General features: G+C 32.1%; 1 protein-coding gene across 9 annotated transcripts in view; it reads left to right on the top strand.

Moving 5' to 3' along the window:
* Positions 1 to 26,569, top strand: part of GULP1 (GULP PTB domain containing engulfment adaptor 1) — a 450,623-nt gene that overhangs the window by 214,867 nt on the left and 209,187 nt on the right. For 7 of the 9 annotated variants that reach the window (XM_074302903.1, XM_074302905.1, XM_074302894.1 and 4 more), the window contains one exon: positions 827 to 908. The exons of the other annotated variants lie outside the window; for them this stretch is intronic. The gene's annotated coding sequence lies outside the window, so the exon portion shown is untranslated. The remainder of the gene's footprint in view (positions 1 to 826; positions 909 to 26,569) is intronic. 9 annotated transcript variants of the gene reach the window in all.

Raw genomic sequence — 26,569 nt, 5'->3', positions numbered from 1 at the left:
TTTATTTTTACTCTTTCTCTTCTTTTAAATCTGTTTGTAAGAAAGAATACATTCTTTGATTATTTTTTTAAAGTTGATTCTACTGTCCCCTTCTGTTTTGGGGTGGGTTCATCCTAATCACATTCACATTTATGATTACTGACTGTGTTTTTCCCTCCATCTTATTTTTTCCCTATTTATTTCTCTCTCTCTGTCTCTGTCTCTCTTTCCCTTCTGCCCCCATCCCTCCTCAAAAGTATGTTTTTCTTCTGACCATTACTTTCTTCTCATTTTCCTTTTTATCAACCCCCTTCTCCTTCTGTCATTCTTCTCCCCTCTTATTCTCTCCCTTTCCTAGACAGCAAGGAATCCAATGTATCTTAAACATGTACAATTCTTCTATACATATTTCCACATTTATCAGAGCCAATTTTTATGAGAGTTAAACTTAAGTATTGCCTGCCACCTCCCCAACCTCCCTTTCACTGTAAAAGCTTTTTCTTTCATGTCTCTTTAATGTAAGAGGAAGGTTTTCCTATGCTTTGAAGCATATACTGTATTTTGTCTCACTTGACAATACCTCTTTAATGTATTTTCTCTGGGATTATTATTGCTATTCTTTCTTTTTTCTCCTATTTAACTGAGGTGTATGTTTTACTCTAATCTCTCATTTTTACTCTTACTCTTTTTATGTTTTATGTCATAGATTCATAGATCTAGAGATAGAAAGGAACTCAAAAGACAGATGGGCTATCCATCTGTCACCCTTTCCCTTGTCCCTGCCCACTTTTTAAACTGTGGCCTAGGAATTTTAATTTTTTTGTTTTTGCTTTTTGTTATTTGACAGATTTCTTAGTTCAGCTATAGACTGTCCCCTCCCTTTCAACAACTAACTTCCATGGTCCTCAATTTTTTCATCATTTTAATAGGTAAGTAAATTCAATCTACTAACATTTAATATTATGACTATAAAGGTATTTTTCTGTATGTAAAATCCATTATAATATATATATATGTTTAAATCACATAAAATATGCACATAACTAGATACCTGTGTTTATGTATACATTAATGTGGTACACACATAATCTGTTCCCTATATACTTTCTTCTTCTCCCTCTTAAAACACCAAAAATAGTTACTGATTCACCTTACTTTATTCCTAGTCTTTGAAATCTTATCTACCGATTTTTAGTTTCTTTTTTATCAGAGGTAAAACAGTCTTTGATCTCTAAAACTTAGATATTCTCTTCTTTTTTTTCTTTCCCAGTTTAATCTATTTATTTTTTCCCCTTGTACTAATATGATGAATTTCCTTGATCAGTTTAAGTAAGAACATTCCTTTCTGTGTCTTAATAACCTTCACTTGTAGCATCCCAATTAAAATAGCAACAGAATTAATTCCCTATTTTCCTCTTTCCTTAGGTATTTCATTCTAACATTTATGGCCAGAGTCTGTGTCTCTTTGTTTATTCAGTAATTCTTAATACTATGTTGAATTCCCAAAGGGAAATAGTTTTTTTGTCCTCCTCTCATAAATAAGCAGCAGATCATCACTAGAAATTTAAAGCTATTCACAACTGCTTGCCTTATATTTCTTTTGTACATTGCATGTACACTGTATATTAAATTTCAAATAGTGTTCTTATATTGATTTCCTCAGTCTTTATTGTTCTTAAATGATTATCCCCTACTCTCCTCCCATTAGTATGTTCAACTCTACAGGCTAAATTATCTTTACTGTTTCAAACTATTTGCTCTTGTTTTCAGCATATCATATTCCTTTTTCAAAAATTTCATTGTTATTGCTATTATAGAACAGGGTAGGATTAATGCTGGAATTTCATGGTTATGTAACTAAACTCTTCCTTTCCATTGTTGTGGCCATGTAAGCCTCTTTTATATATACTTGTTGTTTTCTCTTCTTCCATTCCTTGCAAGATAGTTACTTGAAGGAACTATTAAATATTTCTTATAATCACTATATCTTTTCATTGTTTCTTAATGATGGTATCTAACCATTGTATTTAGAATCTTCTTTTTAATCTTCTTTATATTCCCTCAATTATTTTATGGTAAAGCTGTATTCTATTCTTGAACTTCTAAAACGCCACAGTAGCTCCCAAAAATCAATGCTAGAGAGACTGGGGAAGATAAAAACTCTGATATCATGCTGCTAGAGTTATAGATTGATTTAATCATTAGGAAATAATTTGTAATTATGTGACCAAATTGTTGAAATAATTCATAACTTTTTGATTCATTAGTCTCCTAATGGTTGAATTATTCCAAGGAGATCAAAGTCAGAAAAAGAAGTGCTCTATATACCAAAAAATTCCATAGCAGCACATTTTTTGACAGCAAAGAACTAGAAACAAAATGGCTGCCCATTAGTTAAGGAATGACTGAACAAAATGTGACATGAATGAGTATTATTATGCAATAAGAAACAACATGAGGAATTCATAGAAATATGGGATGGTTTCTCTAAACTGATACAAAACAAAACTATTAGAATCAGAGGAATTATTTACATAATATGTGTAATACTGTAAATAATGAAATTTCCAAAACAAAGGCATATGTCAAGTAACTGTATGAATCAATGTGATTTGAGTGAATAATTAAAATTACACCTCCCTCTTGGACATGGTACCAGGGAATAACAAGAGGAAGCATGTTCCATGATTTCAAAGATGTTTGCTTTATCAGTTATTTTATCTTAACTCTTTTATTCATATGATCATAGATTTAGAGCTGGGGGAAAAAAAACCAGAAGACCTAGATTCCAACCCACTAATTTTACAGATGAGGAAGCAATAGCATACAGGGTGTGAAGCAGAAAGTCCAGTGTCAGGTAGTTAGGAGAAATTTAAAATGAGGTATTCCTGATACCATTCTCAGAATCCTGTCTGCTAAGGCATGCTAATTTTGGGGGGTGATATTCAGTCCTGGAGGCAAAGAACTTATTTGACAGTGATTATGGGTGTAAAAATAAATGTAACCAGTATAATAGATACAAAGATGGACAGACTGATACTTAGATTTACTGTTTCAGATAGACCTCTCTCTTTCTCTATATCTCTTTCTCTATCTCTGTCTGTCTGTCCTTTACTCTCTCTCAGATTTCAAGGAGTAGTCCTAAAACTCTTAGAATTCAGGCAATTGCAATTACTTATTTGAGTACTTTAAAACCAGGATTGCATTAGAGGTATTTAGAGCTGGAAAGGATCTTCAAGACATATAGTATAGATGACTCATTTTATGAATATCTGAGGCTCAGATAATTGAAACTATTTGCAGAAATTCATTGTATGCTAGTAATAATCTCATTCTTGTGTTCTTTCCATTACACTTTGTTGCTTTTCTTCTTGTATATAAGGAAAAGTAAAAACAGTCCTTCTTGGAAAATCTCATAGTCTAATGGGGAGACATGTAAATGACTATGTAAAAACATGATCTAAACAGGATAGAATGGAGTTATAATCTCAGAAGGAAGGAGGTGAGATTATTGAGGACTAGGAAGGACTTGCAAAAGATGGGACTTTGAATCCTGAAGGAAGGCAGAAGGTGGAGAATTCCTGGCATGGGGAACAACCAATGAAAATGTAGTCAAGAAGCTGAGTTTTTTGTTAGAAGAAACAGTAAGGAAGTCAGTGTCACTGTATCAAAGACTGCTAAAGTGTGAGAAGACTTGAAAGGTAAGAAGGGGTCAAATTTCGAAGGATTTTAAAAGTCAAACAGGATTTTTATATTTCATTCTGGAAAAATAAAGAGTTACTAGAGTTTAATGAATAGGGAAGTGATAGTCACACTTGCTCTTTTGGAAGATCATGGGCTAGAGTGGGGAGAGCAAGCTAATCCAGGCATTTATTATGCCTTCTAAGGGCCTTCTACCAGGATACTGGCCTTCACATATCGGTTATGTAAAACATTACCCAGAGAGGATTTAAGAGAGACAAGAAAGCTAGCAAAGGAACATCGGGCAACATTTGCAGAGAAGTAGAGAAAAACAAAATATCATAGAAAACAAGGTTAGGAGATACAATTACTGGAGTCACATTGCTTTGGAGGTAAAAAAGATAACTCAAAATGAATAACTATAGATCAGGAAGTTAACGAGTCACTTGAAAAAGAATAAGGAATTTGTATATACACTTGGAATATATTATTTTTGAAACCTTTGAGGAATATTAGCAGATCTACTCCTGCATAGGTAGACAAGATTTTATTCATGTTTTAAATAATAAACTTTTAAATGTATGATCAGGTAAACTCAGATTTCAGTAATTATTCAGTTAATTATTAAAGACTTAAATAATTAAAAATATTGTTATTGATATCTTTTATTGGAGGCAAATGATATGATTTATTGTTTAAGTAGAAAAGATCATGTTGGAGTGAAAAACATTTTTCAACTTAAACTGACAAATGTTTTGCTAGTGATTTTTATTTTACTTTATCATTTATTGTAGCACAAAATAATTTTACTATAGGAGATTTGTGATATTTCAAGGACCAACTAGCCATCAGTGAGTTGATTAGACATGCATTCCTGTGCAGCTTACTTTAATTCCTGTAAGACTCAGGTTGTAATTTTGTCTCTGGAATGCAAAATCAATTTTTTGCATAACTAAGAGGTAACTGTGAGAATAGGGCACATCTGTCTTTATATCTTTGTGGTTTTTTCCCTTAATTTTCAATGACATTAATTAATTGCTTCTCTAGAGTTGTCTAGACAACAGACTAAGACTAAGTAGGATTATTAAGTTATAATTTAAATTGGTTTAATTATTTTAAAATGTTTAGGTAATCCATTATCATCATCATCACCATAAATATGTCCTAATTAACATATGTCTGTATGAAAGGAAAAAGCTAATTCATGAGGTTTTTGTTTTTTTGTTTTTAATATGCTTCTCCATGCCAACTGTTTAAAGCAGTCATTCAGGAGATAGAATTTGCTATCATTTGGCTTTCTTTTCCCCAACTTATAAAACTTGTGGAATTTAAATAGTCAGATATGCCAGGCTACCCTAAACATCTTTTTCATTTGTCCTGTCTGCTTAAACAGCTAACACTATAGTTCAGACCCTTATTACCTCTTGATTGGCATATTGCTATAGACCCCTCCACCCCCCAGTTGTTCTTTCAAAATCCAGTTCCTTTCTATTTCCAATCATCCTCCAAGCAGCTGCCAAATGGGAAATTTAAAACATATTTGACCTTGCCACTCTTAGATTGAAGAAGCTTCCTTAAGTCTATCTCTTTTACCTCTAGGGAGAAATGCAAATTTCTCTCCTTAATATTAAAGCCTTTTACAATCCTTTCTAGACTGATTACACATCATTTAGCTATTACATGCTTGACATTCCAGTCTGCCTGATCTAGTTGCTGTTTCTAATGCATAACATTCCATCTCCTGGCATTCCATGATGAGGGATGCTCTTTCTCCTCACCTTTCGACCCAGTAAACCCTACCTTTAACCATGAATCAGTGCACAGTGAAGTCAACAGAATCATTAAAACATTATACCAGATGACTTCACAATGTAACTGGAAAGAAGAACAATTACAAAAATAAAATTGTATTCTGCGTCATTATAATGATTAAGCTTAGAATTATGAGAAGAATTATATAACATTACATGAGGTGCAAGATTTTATTGATATATTGGTTATTTTTATTAAATGCCTTTTTTTCCTGATAATTTTTGTCATAAGAGATGGCTGGACATGGAGATGAGGGTAGAGAGGGATATACATAATTATGTGTCACAGTCTGGACTATGATAAGTGATCCAGGGACTGAAGATCCTTAAGGTCATTTTGGAAAACTTTTTATAATAATATTAAGATATTTTAATTTCTAATATGATCAATAATATCCATGATCCATAGAAACCAAATTTATGGTTTTATTATATTACTAATTTATGCTATTACTATTAATATATGGCATTATTGATAATTTATGATATGGTTTATTTTTGAAATTATATGGTATTATTTATGATATAGTATTTACACTTTTGAAAATGTAAAGGAGTCCTCGACCAAAAAAATGACATTTTCAACTTTTTTTCCCTTGTTGGGATAGTTACACCAAAATCTTTTGGATAATTACAGCTTTCTGGGCAAGCCACTTAACCCCAATTGCCTTGTTTAAAAAAATATCTATCTATCTATCTATCTATCTATCTATCTATCTATCTATCTATCTATCTATCTACCTATCTATCTACCTATCTATCTATTTAAAGCTCTTGGTTTTGAAGTGTTGTACTGATCCAGGAATTGATGTTCTTTGCAGAGCCATCTGTAAAGAAAGGAATTTGGAGGATTCCATCATTAGAAATTAGACAGGAAAATAGGACATTTAGATTCATACTTATTGATGATTCTCTTGTGCCCCTTTATTATAATAGTATAGAATCTTAATTTATTGCTATAAAGGATCTTGGAGGTCATCTAGTTAAACCCATCTCATTTTACAGGTGAAGAAACATGAAGAGTGAGTTGCTTAAGTTCCTATTGGTGTAGATCTTATGATTCCTGGTTCTAACCCTTTCTCTGATTTAGATAACTTCTTTAATGGCTCTCAATTCCATGACTCATTTATATCTTTTCCTTGTAGTCTCTCTCTTCCTTCCCTTCACCCAGTGCTCTAAATAAGAATGAATTAATTTGGCACAATTTAGCCTGCTTAGTCAAAATTCTTAGCTAGCTGGAAAGTGTTGAAACTTTTAGCTAAATATTACCATGGAACTGAAGGAATTAGTATTTTGGGAGCAACTTTGTCTTAAAACTGGGGGGGAAGAGAGAAGTCAGATTTTTTGCTATTTATAGTCATTTAGATGTATAAGAGTTATCTCTGTAGAAGATAATCAAATTATTGTACCAGGTGTTGGATTATAAGCAAGCAAGCAAACAAACAAAATATCCAGAAATGTAAGTTTTGCTTTCATTGGGATTACTTCTTACCTCTTGCGTTTAGGGTAGGAAAGATTAAACAGATGCCAGATGACATGAGAAGGGACAAAGCAATAACAATCAGGGATGTTTGAATCCTTGAAGTCAAAGATTCTAAGGAGTAGAAATAAAGAAGTTCTGAGTGCCAGACATTGGACAGTGATTGCAAAGCCATACAGAGTCACAGATGGATTGCAGTTTTATTAATTGTTGATAGTACAGTTTGGCTAAAGAGGCATAATTGTTATAACTTTCAGAATTTTTTATTAATTTGGTAGATTTGAAGTGATAGCTGAGTTACTTATATTTTCCTTTCTCTATTAGTGATTTTGAACATATATGATTATTGATAGTTTGTGTTTCTCATTAAAAATATTTGTTTAAATCCTTTGATCACTTGAATGTCAGGCTTTTCCAAAAATATTTATTTGAAAGATTTCTCCTTCTTTATTTATTTTTTCGTCTTCTTCTTTAAGTTTGTTGCTTTTGCTTATACATTAGTTTTTTTCTTTTGTAAAATGATGCATAACCTAAACTATATCTTGTCTTTTTCAATCTCTTCTGTCTCTGATTTGGTTATAATTCTTTCCCTATATTAGTGAGATACAATATATAATTTTCTGTTCTGCTTTCATTTTTCCAAATTCAATTTTTAAAAAACTGGATTTTATTGTGGTATATGGCATAAAAAAGTCTAAATCCATTTTCTGACTAACTAGTCAAAAATAAGTTTCAGAAACTAAGTTTCCTGGAAGTTCTTATTGGGAATAGAATTCCTTCTCATGGGAGTTTTGTATTTTTGTATGTTTATTGAATATCTTTAGATTGCTAAACACATTTTTATTCCAGGCTCTGCTTTTCTAATCTATTCATCATCCTAATTTTTTGCTTTTTTTTTTTCAGTACCAGATAATTTGATAACTATTGTTTCTTTATGTAGTTTGAGAGCAACTAATACCATATCTCCTTTTAGTTTTCCCCATTATTTCCCTTGGGTATTCCTGCTCTTTTCTTCTTCCAGATGAAATTTTCTTATTACATTGTCTAATTCTGTGAAGCATCCCCCTGGGTAATTTGATTAATATAGCATTAAACCTATAGATTATTTGTGCTAGTATCATAATTTTTGCTATATTGGCATCTTAAAGCCAGGAATATTGACTATCTAATAATGTAAATCTTCCTTTGTTTCTGCCCCAAATGGCTTAAAAAATAAGTCCTGTGTGTTTTTATGCTAACTCTAAATTATTTAATTGATTTTGTTATCTTTAAGGATATTTCTCATTAAATTTGACTTCAAAGATTCTAATAGCTTTTCTTGTTGTTGCTCTGTCCCTTCTCATATAATCTAGCATCTGTTTAATCTCTCCCACCCCAAACACAAGAGATAGCATGTGTTCCCACTGAAGGCAAAACTTCCATTTCTGGATATTTTATTTGTTTGGTTGCTTGCTTGTATTCCAACACCTGGCACAATAACTTGAATGTTTTCAACATAGATAACTCTTAAATGTCTAAATAACTATAAACAGTAAAAACATCTGACTTCCTTCTTCCCCTATGTTTTAAAACATATTTGCCCTCAAAATCTTGATTCTTTCACTTTTTGAAATACCTTGTAAAGTGTGTAGTGCAGTGCCTGGCACATTCATATTTGGTGCCATAGGAAACATGAGGAATGTTCAGAGGAATTATTATATTGCTTAAATCCAATCCTCTGTGTAAAGGTTGCCTGAACCCAGAATATTACCTAATCTCATTAACTCTTTAGGAATGTTGGAGATAACTACAAGGTTCCCCCTGGCTCTGGATCTATCCAAAGCATTCTTGTTTTGGCTCTTTTCATCCCTGTGTGGTTTTGGGTCCACTCAAGCTTGTGTTTTGAGTTTCCTTAAGAAGATGTGTGCTACATCTTCATTAGATGATTGATATGTGACTACAATGTAGAAACCATTGTAAAAACCTATGCAATGTAAATCTTCCAGAATCTGGGGAGAGGAAGCCACATCTCTTTTCCAGATAGCTCCTCTCTACCAAATGACTTACTATATATCTTGCTAAAATTGTTTCACATTTGGGAGTCTGTTCTCTTGAACAACAGGGCATAAATGTATATTTCCTTCATTTTTTCCCCATTTACTCTTCTTTTTTTTTTGTTAATAATGCTGCAGATTTTGTATTCCCTATGTTTTGTAGGGGTATATTAATTTTTGATTGCTTTTGCACTTTCCAATGTACTTATATAATACTTTTGTGTTATGTATAGTATATGTCTCAATTTCCTTTTAGACGGCCAATTCCATAAAGACAGAAGCTGTGACTTAAGCCAAACTTTGTTTCTTGCATAATTCTGAATACCAAGCTGTGTTCACAAGGAACACAAGTTTTGTCCATTTTCCATAAGTCAATTAACTAGTATTTATGAAGCACCTATTGTATGCCATATACTGTGCTAAGTACTGGGAACAAAAAGGCAAAAGACAAAAAAAAAAAATCACTGCCACTCAGGTTATTAATAAAATTTATTCTGAGGTATAATTTGCAAATGAGTGTGACAAAAATGCTGAAGATCAAATTGACATTTAAATAGTGGTAAATAAAAATTTACTTTGATTTCTTTTCTTTTCTTTTTAATTTTTGAAATTGACCATTCTTCTAATTTCTCTTGTTCCAGGTGAGTAGAATATCATATTGTTTTATGTTTGTGATAATTAAATAAATTTTATAAATATTAGCTTTATATTAGAAAAGTTTATACTTAAACTTAAGTTGCCTTTTTAAGGAAGACCTTTTGCTTAACTGAACTTTAAACTTAAAAATAATTTGTCTTTTTTATGCAAATAAATTCAATACAGCAAAAATATCTTTGTACTGAAAATCTGGGCCTGAATCATCATCTACAGATGTGCCAATCTAACTTTAAAAGAGACTTTATTAAAATAGGAAGTTAATATTTGTGTTCTATGAGTTCATTTAAACAGAAGGAAAATAGATTAGTTTATTTTGTATTTTTTACCTCTAAACTTCCACCAGGTCTAAAGTGACAGGAATAATTCAAATCAAGTTTTTTTTTTTTTTTTTAAATTAAGATGATAGGTCTGCTGTTTTCTTTCACTACTTTTTTGGAAATGTTTTGCATAACTTCACATGTGGTTTCTTAATTGTGAGTAGGAATAAGAGAGAATCTAGAACTCAAAAATCTTAAAAACAAATGTAAAAATTGTTTTGAATGTAACTGGGGAAAAATATTAAATAAAAAAATTAAAATCTTAAAAAAATAATGCCCACATTGGCCAAAAAAAAAATAGGTCTGTTTTTAAAAAATATATATATATATATATTAGAGCAATTTAAAAGATTCTTAAATAATCTCACATTTTCTACCTGGTTATCTTAGCACTGAGGATAACTTTTTACTACAAAAGATACCAATATGCATTGTACATTGATGTAAAAGTGGTAGAATGGAAGAAAGATTGACTCTTAAGTCAAGTCATAAGACCTGGATTCAGATCCTACTCTGATGCTTACTATCCCTGTTGAACTGGAATGTGGTTTGGAATGTCATAGCCAAAAAGCAGCACTTTATTTCTTGAAAGTCATATAGGCTAACTAAAAGTGGTCTAGCGGGGTCTGAAAGTGAAAAGACACTACTTAACTGTCCTCAAAAGCTAGGAGGAAGACTGGGAAGCAAGTGCTGGGACTAAAGAGTTAGGAAGGTTCCTAGGGGAGAGAGAGTGAACTTGGTATATGCCCTAGTGCTCTTGCCTAGAGGAGGGCAAGCAAGTTCCTCAACTTCAGGATCCTTGAAACTAAGAAGTTCTCATTATTTGGATCTAGGTGTAATATAGCAGTCTAGACATCTTTACAATAAGACAGAAGTCCTTGAAGGATAATTTAGTGGAATAAAGATATCAGGCCCAACTCCTTTTCTTCCACATACATTTTCCAATTATACTCCATCACTCTCAATAGCTACATTCATTTTTAAGGTGATGACATTCATTTAGGATCTTAAATTTTGAGGAAAGATTAAAGTAAGAATTTCTACTTTAAAATAATAAAGACCACCCTTGAAGTAATGATTTCCTTGTCTATTGGTTTATTTAAAGCTGATCCTGTTGACTGTTTGCCAGGGAGGTAGAGCAGGGATTCTTGCCTCAAAGCAGGATTAGACTTTCAGATATTTTTTCAACTCTGAAAATTTCTGGGGATAAAGGTAGACAGATATAGCTCAAATACTTTTTTTTTTTAAATCCCATCAAAATTTCAATTTTTACAAGTGAAGAGTTTAAAACTTCTAAAGTTATTGAAAAGTAAAAGAAGGGGTTAAGTTTAACTTTTAAACAGACATATACTTCTCAGAGAATTTGGTTTTTATTTTTTTGACCTTTAAAATGGAGCTGTAAGTTTCCCTGATTATCTTGTTTTATGGTTAAAATTAAATCATATAAACTTTTTTCAAAGTCACTTCTAAAGTGTGTTTTCTCTATGACTGCAGATTTTCATAGATGCCTTTTTAAGTTTCTTACCTTAAGAGTTTTTGCCTGATTTAAAAAATAAAATCAGTTTCTATATCTTCACATACTTGGGTAAAAAGAAAATATTTCTTTCTTTTTTTTTTTTTAAATAGCTTTTTATTTACAAGATATATGCATGGGTAATTTTACAGCACTGACAATTACCAAGCCTTTTTTTTTTCCCCAACTTTTCCCCTCCTTTTCCCCTCCCCTTCCCCCAGATGGCATGTAGACTAATACATGTTAAATATGTTAAAGTATAAATTAAATACAATATATGTATACATGTCCAAACAGTTATTTTGCTGAACAAAAGGAATCGGACTTTGAAATAATGTACAATTACAAACAAAACTAATACAAACAAGATTAGAAGGGAAGTAACAAATTGGGAAAACATTTTTACAGTTAAAGCTTCTGATAAAGGCCTCATCTCCAAAATATACAGAGAATTGACTCTAATTTATAAGAAATCAAGCCATTCTCCAACTGATAAATGGTCAAAAGATATGAACAGACAATTTTCAGATGATGAAATTGAAACATATGAAAGAGTGTTCCAAATCACTATTGATCAGAGAAGTGCAAATTAAGACAACTCTGAGATATCATTACACACCTGTCAGATTGGCTAAGATGACAGGAACAAATAATGATGAATGTTGGAGGGGATGTGGAAAAACTGGGACACTGATGCATTGTTGGTGGAGTTGTGAAAGAATCCAACCATTCTGGAGAGCAATCTGGAATTGTGCCCCAAAAGTTATCAAACTGTGCATACTCTTTGATTCAACAGTGCTACTACTGGGCTTATATCCCAAGGAAATACTAAAGAGGGGAAAGGGACCTGTATGTGCCAAAATGTTTGTGGCAACCCTTTTTGTAGTGGCTAGAAAATGGAAAATGAATGCATGCCCATCAATTGGAGAATGGTCGGGTAAATTATGGTATATGAATGTTATGGAATATTATTGTTCTGTAAGAAATGAGCAACAGGAGGAATACAGAGAGGCTTGGAGAGGCTTACATGAACTGATGCTGAGTGAAATGAGCAGAGCCAGGAGATCATTATACACTTCAACAACAATACTAGATGAGGATGTATTCTGATGGAAGTGGATATCTTCAATAAAGAGAAGATCTAACTCAGATCCAATTGATCAATGGACAGAATCAGCTACAGTCAGAGAAGGAACACTGGGAAATGAGTGTAAACTGTTTGCATTTTTGTTTTTCTTCCCAGGTTATTTTTACCTTTTGAATCCATTTCTTCCTTTCTGACAACAACAAAAAATTTGGTTCTGTACACATATATTGTATCTAGGATATATTATAACATATTTAATATGTATGGGAATGCCTGCCACCTAGAGGAGGGAGTGGAGGGAAGAAGGAGAAAATTTGGAACAGAAGGGAGTGCAAGGGATAATGCTGTAAAAAATGACCTATGCATATGTACTGTCAAAAAAAAAAAAGTTATAATTATAAAATTAATTTTTAAAAAAATAATGTATAATATTGAAGGAAATAAAAAATGCAGGCGGTCAAAAATAGAGGGATTGGGAATTCTATGTAGTGGTTCATAGTCATCTCCAAGAGTTCTTTTGCTGGGTGTAGCTGGTTCAGTTCATTACTGCTCTATTGGAACTGATTTAGTTGATCTCATTGTTGAAAATGGCCACATCCATCAGAATTGATCATCATATAGTATTGTTGTTGAAGTATACAACAATCTCCTGGTCCTGCTCATTTCACTCAGCGTCAGTTCATGTAAGTCTCTCCAGGCCTTTCTGAAATCATCCTGTTGGTCAAAAGAAAATATTTCTTTTTTTTTTTTTTAATTTTTTTTATTATATATATATATTTTTTTATAATATTATCCCTTGTATTCATTTTTCCAAATTACCCCCCCTCCCTCTATTCCCTCCCCCCGATGACAGGCAATCCCATACATTTTACATGTGTTACAATATAGTCTAGGTACAATACATGTGTGTGATTATCATAAGAAAATATTTCTTAAAAGATTTTTATAATTGGAAACATTGACCAATAAATTACACATGCTAAAAATCTCATAAACAGTGAAAATCTGGTAGCAATTCATATAATCTAAAATATCTTTATTTTACAATATTACACAAAGAATGACCTTGTCAATGAGTATAGAAAAGTGATAGCTCTTGAAGTTTAAGTATATTATACAATGCCACAGACTTACATAAATCAAATCATATTTCACACTCCAGGGTATGTGAGGCATTATGCCAGCTTAGTTTTTTCTTGTTTTTTATACTTGGTAGAATCTTCCTATTTTCTACATATTACTCTCAGATTAAATGAGGTACTGGCTTAACTACATTTTATGTTATCCACCTTATTTATTAATGATGTGCCTTATATAGTTTTTGGTGTAAGACTATATTAAAATTAATATTAATTATGATTTGCTTTGATTTAATACTTTTAAGGTTTGCAAAGTGCTTTGACAATCTTGCTTTTACCATAAGCATATTTTACACTTCATTCATATGAAAAGAATTTGTCTCTCAAATTTCTCTTAAATATATTTTCCCCAATTAGCTAAAGGACTCTTGGTGTTGTTTATTTATTTTCCGTTGTGTCTGCCACTTACTGATTCTCTTTGGGATTTTCTTGGCAGAGATAAAAAAGTAGTCTTCCAACTCTGAGATACCACTACACACCTGTCAGATTGGCTAAGATGACAGGAAAAAATAATGATGACAGTTGGAGGGGCTGTGGGAAAACTGGGACACTGATACATTGTTGGTGGAGTTGTGAAAGAATCCAACCATTCTGGAGAGCAATTTTGGACTATGCCCAAAAAGTTATCAAACTGTGCATACCCTTTGATCCAGCAGTGCTACTACTGGGCTTATATCGCAAAGAAATACTAAAGAAGGGAAAGGGACCTGTATGTGCCAAAATGTTTGTGGCAGCTCTTTTTTGTAGTGGCTAGAAACTGGAAAATGAATGCATGCCCATCAATTGGAGAATGGTTGGGTAAATTATGGTATATGACTGTTATGGAATATTAATGCTCTGTAAGAAATGACCAGCAGGATGAATACAGAGAGGCTTGGAGAGGCTTACATGAACTGATGCTGAGTGAAATGAGCAGAGCCAGGAGATCATTATACACTTCAACAACAATACTCTATGAGGATGTATTCTGATGGAAGTGGATATCTTCAACATAGAGAAGATCTAATTCAGTTCCAGTTGATCAATGATGGACAGAATCAGCTACACCCAGAGAAGGAACACTGAGAAATGAGTGTAAACTGTTTGCATTATTGTCTTTCTACCCAGGTTACTTATACCTTTGGAATCTAATTCTTGTCGTGCAATAAGAAATTTAGTTTTACACACATATATTGTATCTAGGATATACTGTAACATATTTAACATGTATGGGATTGCCTGTCATCTAGGGAAGGGAGCAGAGGGAGAGAGGGGAAAATTTGTAAAAGTGAATACAAGGGATGATGTTGTAAAAAAAATTACCCATGCATATGTACTGTCAAAAAAAAATTATAATTATAAAATTAATTTTTAAAAAAGAGAAAAAAATAAAAATAAAAAAGTAGTCTGCTATTTTCTTCTTCAGCTGATTTTATAGATGAAGAAACTAAGGCAAACAGATTTAAAACAATGACTTACCCGGAGGTCCCTTGAAAACCTTCTAACTCATTCTATTCTTTTTTAAATTAAAAAAAAAAATGAAAAAAATGAAATAAACAAGCATTTCCATAATATAGTATAATAAAAAAGGTAATTGCACATGAGAATTTTATTTTAAAGTATTGTATGTATATAACATTATTAATTATATCATAATTAATCATTACTTTTTATATTAATATTATAAAATCAAATTAATACATATTTATATATAAAATATAAATTATATACTTAAATATATAATAATGTAAATTCCTTTTTTCCCTTCTCACACCTTATAGATCTGACTATATGTATTATGTAAAATTGTACTAACCATACTTCTGTTCATCAGTTCTAAGCAACTAATTCTATTCTAAACTATATTCTTGAAGCATTTATCAACTCTGTAAGAAGGCAGTCAGATAGAACAGTAGAGAGGGATCTGGATATAGAACGAGAAAGACTTGAATTCAAAACAATTGGATTTCTCAGATAAATCACTTTACTATTGTCTGCCTCAGGTTCCTCATCTGCAAAAATGGGGAAAATATTAGCTCCCATCTCCCACTTTTTATAGAGTACTTTCTAAATATTATCTATTATTATTCCCACCAATCCCCTTTCTTCTAAGTTTTTTCTCAGTGGACAAAAATGAATTTTAAATATAGGGAAAGGAAAAAAATGAATAAAGAACCACTGTATATTTATTTTTAAAAGTCTAAAAATAACATTCTTTCTCACATTAAGTTGTGACAAATTAAGTTTAGCATCTGGAAGATTTTTATCATTTGAAAGCATTTTTTAATACTGTGTGATAATGGCCATACTAGAGCTTAAAACACATTTTCTCTTACTAAACTACTGTCCGGCAGACACAGAAGTAAACTGCTTTTTCCTCCCCCCACAATAATATCATTTCACTGCGTATTCTAATTTCTCAGGGGTATTTTCGAAAAATATTTATGTGAAGTGGGAAATAGATTCTGACCAGGAATAGTGTTCAATTACTCATTTTCTTACTGAAATTTATTTAGAGATGATTGTACATTTTCCTTCTATCTTATACTACTTGAAAAAGAAAAAAAAAATTTAATTCTAGCTATGTTGCTAGGAGGTGAAAACTTAGTGTGCCAGACTCTTTGAAGGCAATGGACATGCAAAACAGAGAAACAGTAGCATTAGGTATGTGCTTCTAGATATATGTTAGAGTGTGATAGATGTGGTTGCCATATTTTAATACTTCTTATGATACTGAAGTTTTAAAGTATTAACAGAATAGTATTCTCTATGGTATTTTTTGTGCTATGGTAAAATTGCAGATTTTTAAACTTCTTTCTATTAGTATGTTCATCTCTATTCCTAGTTGCAGAATTGGGAGAAGATACGTGCTATTATAGAATGTTCAGTAAACTGGGGATAAGGAGATTCAGAAGTTCCAAGTTCCAATTAACAGTACCAGCTAAAGGCCATCATTTTCTTTTCTGTTAAATGAGCGTGTTGTATTCTAAATAATGGTTGAGTTTTCTTCTCAGTTTTAACATTCTGTGATTCTGTTTTGATTTTAGATTGTATGGTTATTTTCCATTCATTATTTGTTCTATTCTCAAAGGTATGAAATGAATAGTTGGAACCTTTGAGAATAGAACAAATTATATATATATATATATATATATATATATATATATATATATATATGTGTGTGTGTGTGTGTGTGTGTGTGTGTGTGTGTGTGTGTGTGTGTGTGTGTATATGTAGAATTGTCTTTCTCCATATAAGAATGACCTTCTCATTTTCTCCCTTTCAATGGATTTATTCAGCTACCCACATCTCTTTGAATAATCACTTTTATATTGTGTTTATACAACTTATAATTTGAATAACAGGTTCAAAATAGTGTAATAATTAAATATGATTTGGTGTGCTGCATAAAGGGAAGGTGACTTTAATAGGCAAAAGGCAAATATAGCAGTAATATTGTTAAAGAGGATTAATTTCTCCAATTGCATCCTCTGTTAGAAATTTTACTAGAGGTAAAAGTGACATTGGAGGCATAGGAATGTGTTGCAGAATATAAAGTCTCCCCTCTTTTCTTTATAGATGAGATAGACTGTGGTTTCCTGATTCACAAAGTGAAGGAATAAATGGTCAAAAAAACATTTATTATATGCTTTCTGCATGCCAAGTTAGTCACGGCATCCCCATTGAAGGGAGCAGGTAATTTTGTTTGGGAAAGAATGTTTTTACTTGAAAATACACAAAACAAGAATGCAGCGATGTTGAGTGAAAGTACAGAGTAGATTGACATACCCCTTCCAGTAGCAATGACAGTATTGTTTTATTTATGTTTCCAGACCTAAATTGAGAAGGCGCAAAGGGGAGGGCATGCTTCTACCTAAAACCCTCAAGATCTTCTTCTCTCTATGGAAGGTTCTATAAGGGGCCTGTGGATATATTTAAAGAATCAACATACTTGAATGAGAAAGATTAACATCTTTATTTTAACTAATCTCTGACATTTAGCATTTCTTTCAATTCCGATTATAGCCAACAAACTTTCTAAAGAATCTATCACCTTTACCAGATTGCCAGAGGGACTTAGGACCTAAAAAAGGTTAAGATTTCTTGCTCCAGGGAATGTCCTCCATGTCAGAAGGATGTTCATCCAGACTGAGACCCCTTCCATTCTCAGTGAGTGGAGCTGCCCCAAGCCTGTGGTCACCTTCTCAATGTGTCTCAGTAGATCCTGTCTTTGGGAATCCCCTATATCTGTGCCTCTATTACCATCACCAAAACGAATTGCTGACTCTGAGCAAGGCCCATAATCTCTCTGGGTCTAAATTTCTTCATCCATAAGAAAAAAAGTAGGAGCAGAAATAAAGATGATTCCTAAGGTTTCTTCTAGGTATAAATTTTATGATAGACTATAACTTTATCAATTACCATCAGTCTTAATGAGTTGACAGATTATATATTTCCCAACCCAAGTTGAAGCTAGGCTGTCTTTGTATAAAGTAATTTTGTCCCCAGGTGATTTGTTCTTTGAGGAATAATTGAATGAACTTCACTTCCTAGTAAAATTATCTGTGAAGTCATAATATTTCCACTCTTCTTGGTAGACAGATACTTTAAAATCTATTTTTAATGTTTTCAGGTTCATTTTCACTATTGTCTTTTTTATTTCCTTTTATTTTTCTGTACACACTAAATATAAGGAGCACAGAAATTTACCAATCTGATTTGGTTAAGATTGATCAGATAGGTTAAAAAAAAAAAAAACTAAACAGTAAAAATGAGTTTATTTTTCTCTATTCTTTTTTGACAGCCCCCAACAATCTCATTTTTTAATCTTTACTTATTTTCTTAGGTGCCTAAGGCATTTCAACATTTAATCATTCTTTTTATTTTTAATGTTAGGATGCATTAACAATTCTCTTCAAATTATAATGAAATGTTAAATTACTTTTAAAGAAAGAATTTTACTTAGAATTGTTTTGGAACTACTCAGAGTTAGAGATTAGAAGTAGACTATCAGAATTCTACCCTCAAGTAATTATGCTTTCTTTAGGAATATATAAATTTTCAAATAAGCACTTTTCTTCGCATTTTGGAAAGAATTAACTAAATCCTATGTAGCGGCAGAATGGTGTTGCTTTTTTCCCCCCTTACAAAGTTAAAGTTTAGTTTTTTTCTGGATTTGATTAAGTCCTGATATATATGTGCACCATACACATAGGTATAGATGTATGTATATGTGTGTATGAATGAATTTTATGTATATATGAGTATATTTATATGTTTTAAATTGTAACTTATGCATTTAAAATTATGTTGGAATGTTTAAAACAGTATTTGACATAGTTAAGTAGTTTTATATTATAAATAAAAAGCACACTTTAATACATGCATGATTGTAGCTTAGTTTTTTTTTTTTTTTTCCTGAGCTTTTAACTGGGAATGGCATGAATGAAGTATGGTTCTTAATTGGCATATTGATCACAGCTAATTAACTATTTCTAAAGTCATTTTTATGATTTATTAGTCTAGTATTAGCCAGCACATATTCTAAAGCATAACAGCTCAATAATCTTTATGGGAAAAATTCCATAATTTGTGTGGTTTTTGAAAGCTTAATTTGGCAATAACTAGGAAAAAGATTTGAAAAACAAGAAACCGATTGCCTGCAAAGATGCTTGGGGAAATTTAACTATAAGGAATGAATATTACAGAATTAGATGTTAGAGGTTTAACAAGTATCCTGAAGGACCTAACTCTATTATATAGGAAAAGGAACTTTTCATCTCAGGAGCCTGTTATATCTTTTTTAAAATGGAAATTGTGGAAGAAAATCTAAACTATTTCATTGAGCTATAAAAGTGAACCTGACCTCTCAAAGGATTATCCTAGTAGAGCACAAGCTTTAATATCAACCCATACTGGGAAGCCTTCAACTATGGCTTCATAATAGACCATTGTCCTAGCACTAACTACCTTGGTTCAGAGGCTCACACTATCAGCTTTCTGCCATTGCAACTCTTCTAGTAAATTGTGAAGGGAGGGATTATCATCAGTGGGGGTGGAGACAGTACAAAGCAATGAAATTGTACATCTTTGTCCTATTGGGAAAGATTTGCTCTCTAAGTTCTATAATTTATTATGTTTCATCCTATCCCATAAATCTGACTGTAGTCTAACAAATAAAATATACTGCCATCTAAGTGGAGATTCAGGTTGATGGTTCAAAAACCATTTCTAGAATATTGAGTGAACTTTAAAGGTCATAATATGTCTGCATTTCAAATGTCTTCCACTTTTATAGAAGGTAAAAATACATGATTTTATATATGAAGGGTATGGTGTGTGTGTGTGTGTGTGTGTGTGTGTGTGTGTGTATACAAAGACACATATACATATAGTTGATTCTTGTTATTGGCAGTAGTTACAATTTATACATAAATTTATACTTTATATTCACTAAATTAGTGAATAATGAACCATTGTTCCTAGGAATAATACAAGGTTAGGTCACATTTACACATTCTGGCAAATTTCTGTTTCCTTTTTCTGGATGAACCATATTATTGATTCATTTTCACTGAATTCACAGCCAACTACACTATATCTCATACATGAATGAAGCTTATCTAACCACATGCAATTTCTCTGAAAGACATATCTAATGCCTAGGAATAATGACAATCATGTTAGTACTATACTTGGAGGCAATTTTAAATAACTAAACCACCAACAAGAGGAGCAAAAAGTATGGGGGGAAAAAAGGACGTTAAATAGATTGCAAAAAACCCCACTTATTTACAATACAAAATTTGAAACAAGATTGTTCAACCTTAGCGGGAAGATGTGTGTCTAGACAACTTAATTTTTTTTTTTTTTTTTTTTTTTGCCACAAATGACCATGAAAGCACTGTGAATAATGATTTTGAGATTACAAATAAATTTTAGTAAGATGATGAATTTGCAAATACGGAATCTAAATAATAAGGCTCTAAATAATGTATATGTGAGTGTATATCTTTTCTGAGGTCTGATATATTTTGAACCATAGACTGTCATCACTTGAATGCACCTTCACATGGTATATAGTCTAATCACTCTATTAATCATGAATTCTGTCTATAATACCTCCAACAAAAGATCATAGAGACTCTATTTTGGCTCTTCATGCTAAAGGATTCACTGTTCCCTGAGGTAGAACACCCCATTGACAATCTTAATAGTATTTGAAGAATATCTGTTATCCAGATTATAAGCAGTTAAAAGATAAAACTTTTGAATTAGTCCCTTAGGACATTTATCTTGGACTACCGTGGAGCCAAATTCATAATGGTTCACATAATTGAAGTAGAGATTTGTTGGACTAAGAGTACCAAATAGTTTTGATGATTTTCACTTTATATTATAGTTTTAAATTTGGCAAGGCTAAGTTTTTGAATTTTTTTCATTACTTCCCTTGATATTTTTTTCCATTTGTTCTTCCAGATGAATTTTGTTATTATTTTTTTTCTAGCTCAAAATAATGTTTTGGTAGCTTGATTGGTGTGGCACTTACTAAGCAAATTAAGTAGAATTATTATTTTTATTATGTTAGCTTACTTTATCCATGAACAACTGATACTTTCTCAAGCATTTAAATCTGACTTTATTTGTGTGAAAAATGTTTTGTAATTGTGTTTACATTATAATTTCTGGATCTGTTTAGGCAGGTAGACTCTCAAATATTTCATGTTTTCCACAATTATTATAAGTGGAGTTTTTCTTCTGTCTCTTACTGCAGGGCTTTGTTGGTAGTATATAGAAATGCTGATGATTTTGTGGGTTTATTTTATATTCTGCAATTTTGCAAGCACTTTTTAGTAGATTCTCTAAGATCTTCTAAAATATATTATCAGTTGCAAAAAAATGATAGTTTTGTTTTCTCATTGCTGAAATCTTTCAATTTCTTTTTTTCTTCTTACTGTAAAAGCAAACATTTCTAGTATATAAATTGACATTTGCTTATGTAGCTACACTAGATTGGGGATAACAGACAGCTTGAGTGTTATATCCAACATAGTCAGAATGGCTATATTAGCTAAAAGCTCCTTTTTCTCCCCTTCTCTATATTTTACACCCTCTTGGCATATCTCCATTCTTTCCTGCATTGCAGTTTCTAATGAAGAAGTTCTCTTTATCATTGTCAAAGCTAACATGTTGTCTTGACTTTATTTCTTATAATTTTTTTCTCAGTAGATGTAATGCCAGAGAAACTGAGCAAGACAGAGATTAGAGAGCATTCAATACATAATTTATTAAGTGGAGAGATTTACTGGGACCAATGGATCCATGATTGGTTCTAGGGCTGAATGAGACTATTGTCTCAAAGAATCCAGCACTGAACATCAAATACAGGATTTTTTATAGAGTAACAAAAACAATGACATAATGGGGGAGGTACCTGGATGGGGAAGACCTAATGGGGGGAGGAACTAGGATGAGGATGACATAATGGAGGAAGGCTTAATGGAAGGAGGTACTAGAGAGGCTCCGGATATTCTAATGATGTCTAAAATAAATAAAGACCTTTATCCCATCAAACATTAAGAGGGAATAAGTATAGCCTAAGGTCTAAGATATAAAACCTTCATCCTAACATTAAGAGGGAGTGGTTATAATCTGAGGCAGAGTAACTGAATTGGACAATTAGGGAAACTGGGTCTGGACATTTAAAGAGAACTGTGGCACAACATAGATTATACCCATAATTATCTCTACTTTATCCCTGTAATTTTTAATTTCTCTTTGTTTACTGATAGCTTTCCTGAGGCTTTCAAACAGGCTCAAATTAATAAATTCTCATTCTTATCTCAATAATTCCTTATCTTAATTTCTTAAATAAACTCCTGGGGGTAGTGGAGAGGGACAAAACTAACTTTATGGCTTTATTCTCTTCTCACTGAAGTTCCTTTGAAATCTGGCTCCTAAAATTATCACTCAGTTGAAACTGAGTCTCTCAAAATTACCAAATGACTTTGCAAAATCTAGTCATCTCAATCTATTTAATTTTTTACCTTTCTATAGCATTTGACACTATTGGCATCTTTACTCTTTAGGCACTATTTCTTCTCTGAGGTTTTGGGATCTTGCTCACTTTTGGTTCTTCCTCTTTGACTATTCAATTCCTTTGCTGTATCATCATCTTTTTTATTTCCCCTAACTCTGGGTATACCTAAGGCTCTGACTTGTCCTCTTTCTGTACTTGCTCACTTGGTGATTTCAGCTCCCATGAGTTCAGTTATCATTTCTATGTAGATGACTACCAGATCTGTATAATTGGGTTTATACTTCTGAACTTCAGTCCTATATCATTAATTGTTGACTGTCCATGTGTAACTAGATGTCTTAAAATATATATCTGGTTTACAATTTCCAAAACAAAATTTAGTTGTCTTTTTCCACAAATTTGCCTCTTCTCTGAACTTCCCCATTTTATTTGAAGGTTATTCTAGTTTCCCAAGTTCACAACCTTGACTCTTTCTTGCTCATTTCTTATATTTAAACAGTTGCTAATGTTAGTGTTTCTACTTTCTTAATATCTCTTTAATGTAGCCTCTTCTCTCCACTCACAAAGTACCTGACCCTAGTTAAGTCCCCTTCCTGTACTTGGATTATTAAATAACTTCCTAAGTGGTTTAAATTTCTACTTCAAATTTCTTCTTTCTCTAGTCCATCTTCCATGCAGTTGAGTGTGATTTTCTTAAAACTTGGATCATGTTATTCTTCTCTTTAGCAAATATCATTGATTCCTTTCACTTTTAGGAGGAAATAAGTCCTTGTTATGGCATTTAAATATCTTTACAACCTGTTCCCAGCATACCTATCCAGTCTTTTTATCCATTTCCTTTCTTTACACATTCTCTAGAACAAACTGTACTCATTAGGGCTTCTCATGACATTCCATTTCCTGTTTTCAAATCTTTGTGGTAGCTGTCTCCCATTCCTGAAAAGCAGTCTTGCCTTACTTCCTCCTCTTAGAATCCTTAATTTATTTTAAGACTAGATTTAAGTACTATTTTATACTTGAAGCCTTTTTGCCTTTCTATGATATGTACTAGAACAGTGCCGTACACATAATGAATGTTTAAAAAATGCTTGTTGATTGCTCCAATTTTTTTTTCATGAAGATCCAGACTGACATTTTTTTGACATAATTTTTTTACCCTCTTCTTTTCTATCTTTCCATTGACTCAGTTTGAATGATTTTTTTCAATATCATAGAATTTCTTTACTTCATCATTTGTTCAAGGTGTTTATAATCTAGAGGTCTTTTTGTTTACATTCATTATGAATTGTTCAAGGTGAGATGATGATAGCCATAATAACTGCCATTGACATACTTCTGTTTCAAGTATTTTCAGTTGAATTAATTTTTGAAATAACTCAAGACCTGAATGATTCTTAGAAACTTCTCCTTTTTAGGCTCTTAGCTACCACTTCTGAGTTAGTAAATGGAGGTGCATAGAACTGAGAGCCATTTTATTTTTGCATCTTTCAGGAGTCACTGTGAGCACAAATGTTCATTTGCTTGTAGCTTACCTTCTGCTACTAAGTTTCTCTACAGGAACTAGCTCTCTGCAGAGGCTAACCTTTTGACAGAAATCTTTTTCATAATATATTTATCAACAAGATATGAATCAGTCTCTTAGGAAGAGTGCATTTGAATCCTTGCTACCTTTATGGCAGCTTGCCAGATCTTGTCCTCTGGTATAGCCTTTGAGAATCCATAGTCATCTTTACCGTCCCAAACAGATGAGAACCTAAATTGTTTTAAAAGACTTTTTCCTGGAAGTTATATTCTACAAATACATATGGATACAATTTAATTATATGTATATGATAGAGATATCCAGAAACAGGAATAATCCAACAAATTTTTAGACTTTCCCAAAGTGAGGACTTTACTGTTACTATAGTTTCTCGATATTACATCATTTCTCTATATTATTTAGAAAGGAAGATTGATTTCAGATGAAATCTTTTTTCTTGGAATATATGAGTTTATCTTCTAAAAGTCAATGTAATTAAATCCTTTAGGGATATGCAATAAATGAACTCCTTAGAATTAATATGTCTCTAGAGGCAAGGTAGCTGCTTTTCAAGAGGGTTGTAAAAGGAATTCTTGCTTGGGTCAAAAAGAGGATTATGGGAACCTCTAAAGATTCTTTTCTACTTGAAGAGTATATGTTGTACTAAATTTTTAAAAGGTTGTAATAGAAAAGCAAGATTATCTTTCACTGTTACAGATTTTATGATGATAGCATATACTTTTTAATTTTTGAGCTCTTCAACTTAAAAGTTTCTTTCAAATAAGAAGATTGCAGTCTACCCATTCCTATTCATCCATATTATAATTGCTCTTGACCTCCCCAAAATTACCTGCAGTAGGGAGGGAGGGGGTTCTAACCAAACTGCTAGAATCTTTCTTTACCGTTTTTTTTTTTTTTTTCTCCAATGTCACAAGATGTTATTGGTGCACACTGGTTGTATTAATTTTCCATCCCTCTTCCTAACCTGGGGTTACTTGGTGGCATCCTTTTCTCTTATTCTTCTTGGTAATTCCTTTATTGATCACAGATTGCACCTTGCTCACATTCACTGTGAATCTGGGCATTGTACCTAGTGTGCTACTCATTTTTAGTTACAATAATACTCTTTATCAATTTTGAGAATCTTCAATAGGAAATTTTTTTTAAGTTTTACCACAGAAAAATTAGTCCATTAGTGCAGTTTTCTTTGGAATGCTATGTAAAGCTGGTGATACAAGAATGACTTCCATTTATTTCATAAATGCAGACTTAGAAAAGCAATCCAGAAAAATAGGCACAAGCCTTTGTGTGAATATATGTGAGTGCACTCCTGGGTGCATGAATATATATAAAAATTATTCTAGAGGCACTGTACTTTCTGTATCTCAATGTTAAGGAAAATGATGTCTTGTGAAAATGAATCAACTTTATTTCAGGGTTTTATACATGGGGTTATAGAATTTAATCCAAGAGTCTTAAGAAATTAATGATAATTCCTTGGTGTTGATTCTCTTGGGAGGAAAAACAAGTCCTGTGATTATTTAGAAAATGTAGATCCTATTCTTCTAGTTTAATAGCTTCAAGAGAAGAGACATTAATTTTTTTTCCTCCTATCTGTAAGCCTCTGAACACAGTGTCAAGGAAAGAAAAATGAAAAAGGGGGAAAAGGTAAGAAGATTTTAAACATGTTAGTGGAAATGAGATTAGGATGAGAATGACATCAACATCTTTCATATTTTCAAAATCATTTACCCTTTCCCTTTCTCCCCAAAGGTAGTATAGAGTGTATCAAAGTATTCTAAGTAAAAATAAAATTTCAGTGTTTTTAGTGTAATAAATATAAAATATTTTAAAAATGATTTTTAGATGCCAGGCCTCTTATTATTGGAACTTTTTTTGAGAGGATTTATTTAATGAAAAAACCTTCTAAGAAAAATACAAACTCAGTTGTGTATCTGGTTATCTCATGAATAGAGTGGACAACAGTTTTCCATCAACTTAAAATAGCTTCAGCAATTTAATATAAACATCTTTAACAATAAAATCATCCTTTTGTATTTTATTCCTTTTTTATGTGCAAGAATTTCCAAGTTAGAGTTTTAGACTCAGTACATGCCTTACCTTCTTTTCCTCATATACTTTCTTCCATAGGTTTTCATGACTACTATATCATGATTCTTTTATTACCTTGCTGATTGCTCCTATTCATTCTCCCTTGCTGGATTTTTTTCTCATTCCAGGATTGTGCTGGAGCCAGCTTGAACTGTTTTTTGAGAGCTGATTTTCAAATTTTTTAGTGTGAGCATTCACACTTTAGCAATCAACAAACAC

This window comes from Sminthopsis crassicaudata, chromosome 3 (genome assembly GCF_048593235.1).
Source record: "Sminthopsis crassicaudata isolate SCR6 chromosome 3, ASM4859323v1, whole genome shotgun sequence".
NCBI lineage: Eukaryota > Metazoa > Chordata > Mammalia > Dasyuromorphia > Dasyuridae > Sminthopsis > Sminthopsis crassicaudata.
Note: the sequence above shows the minus strand (reverse complement) of the source record. Positions and strands in the feature narration are given on the sequence as shown.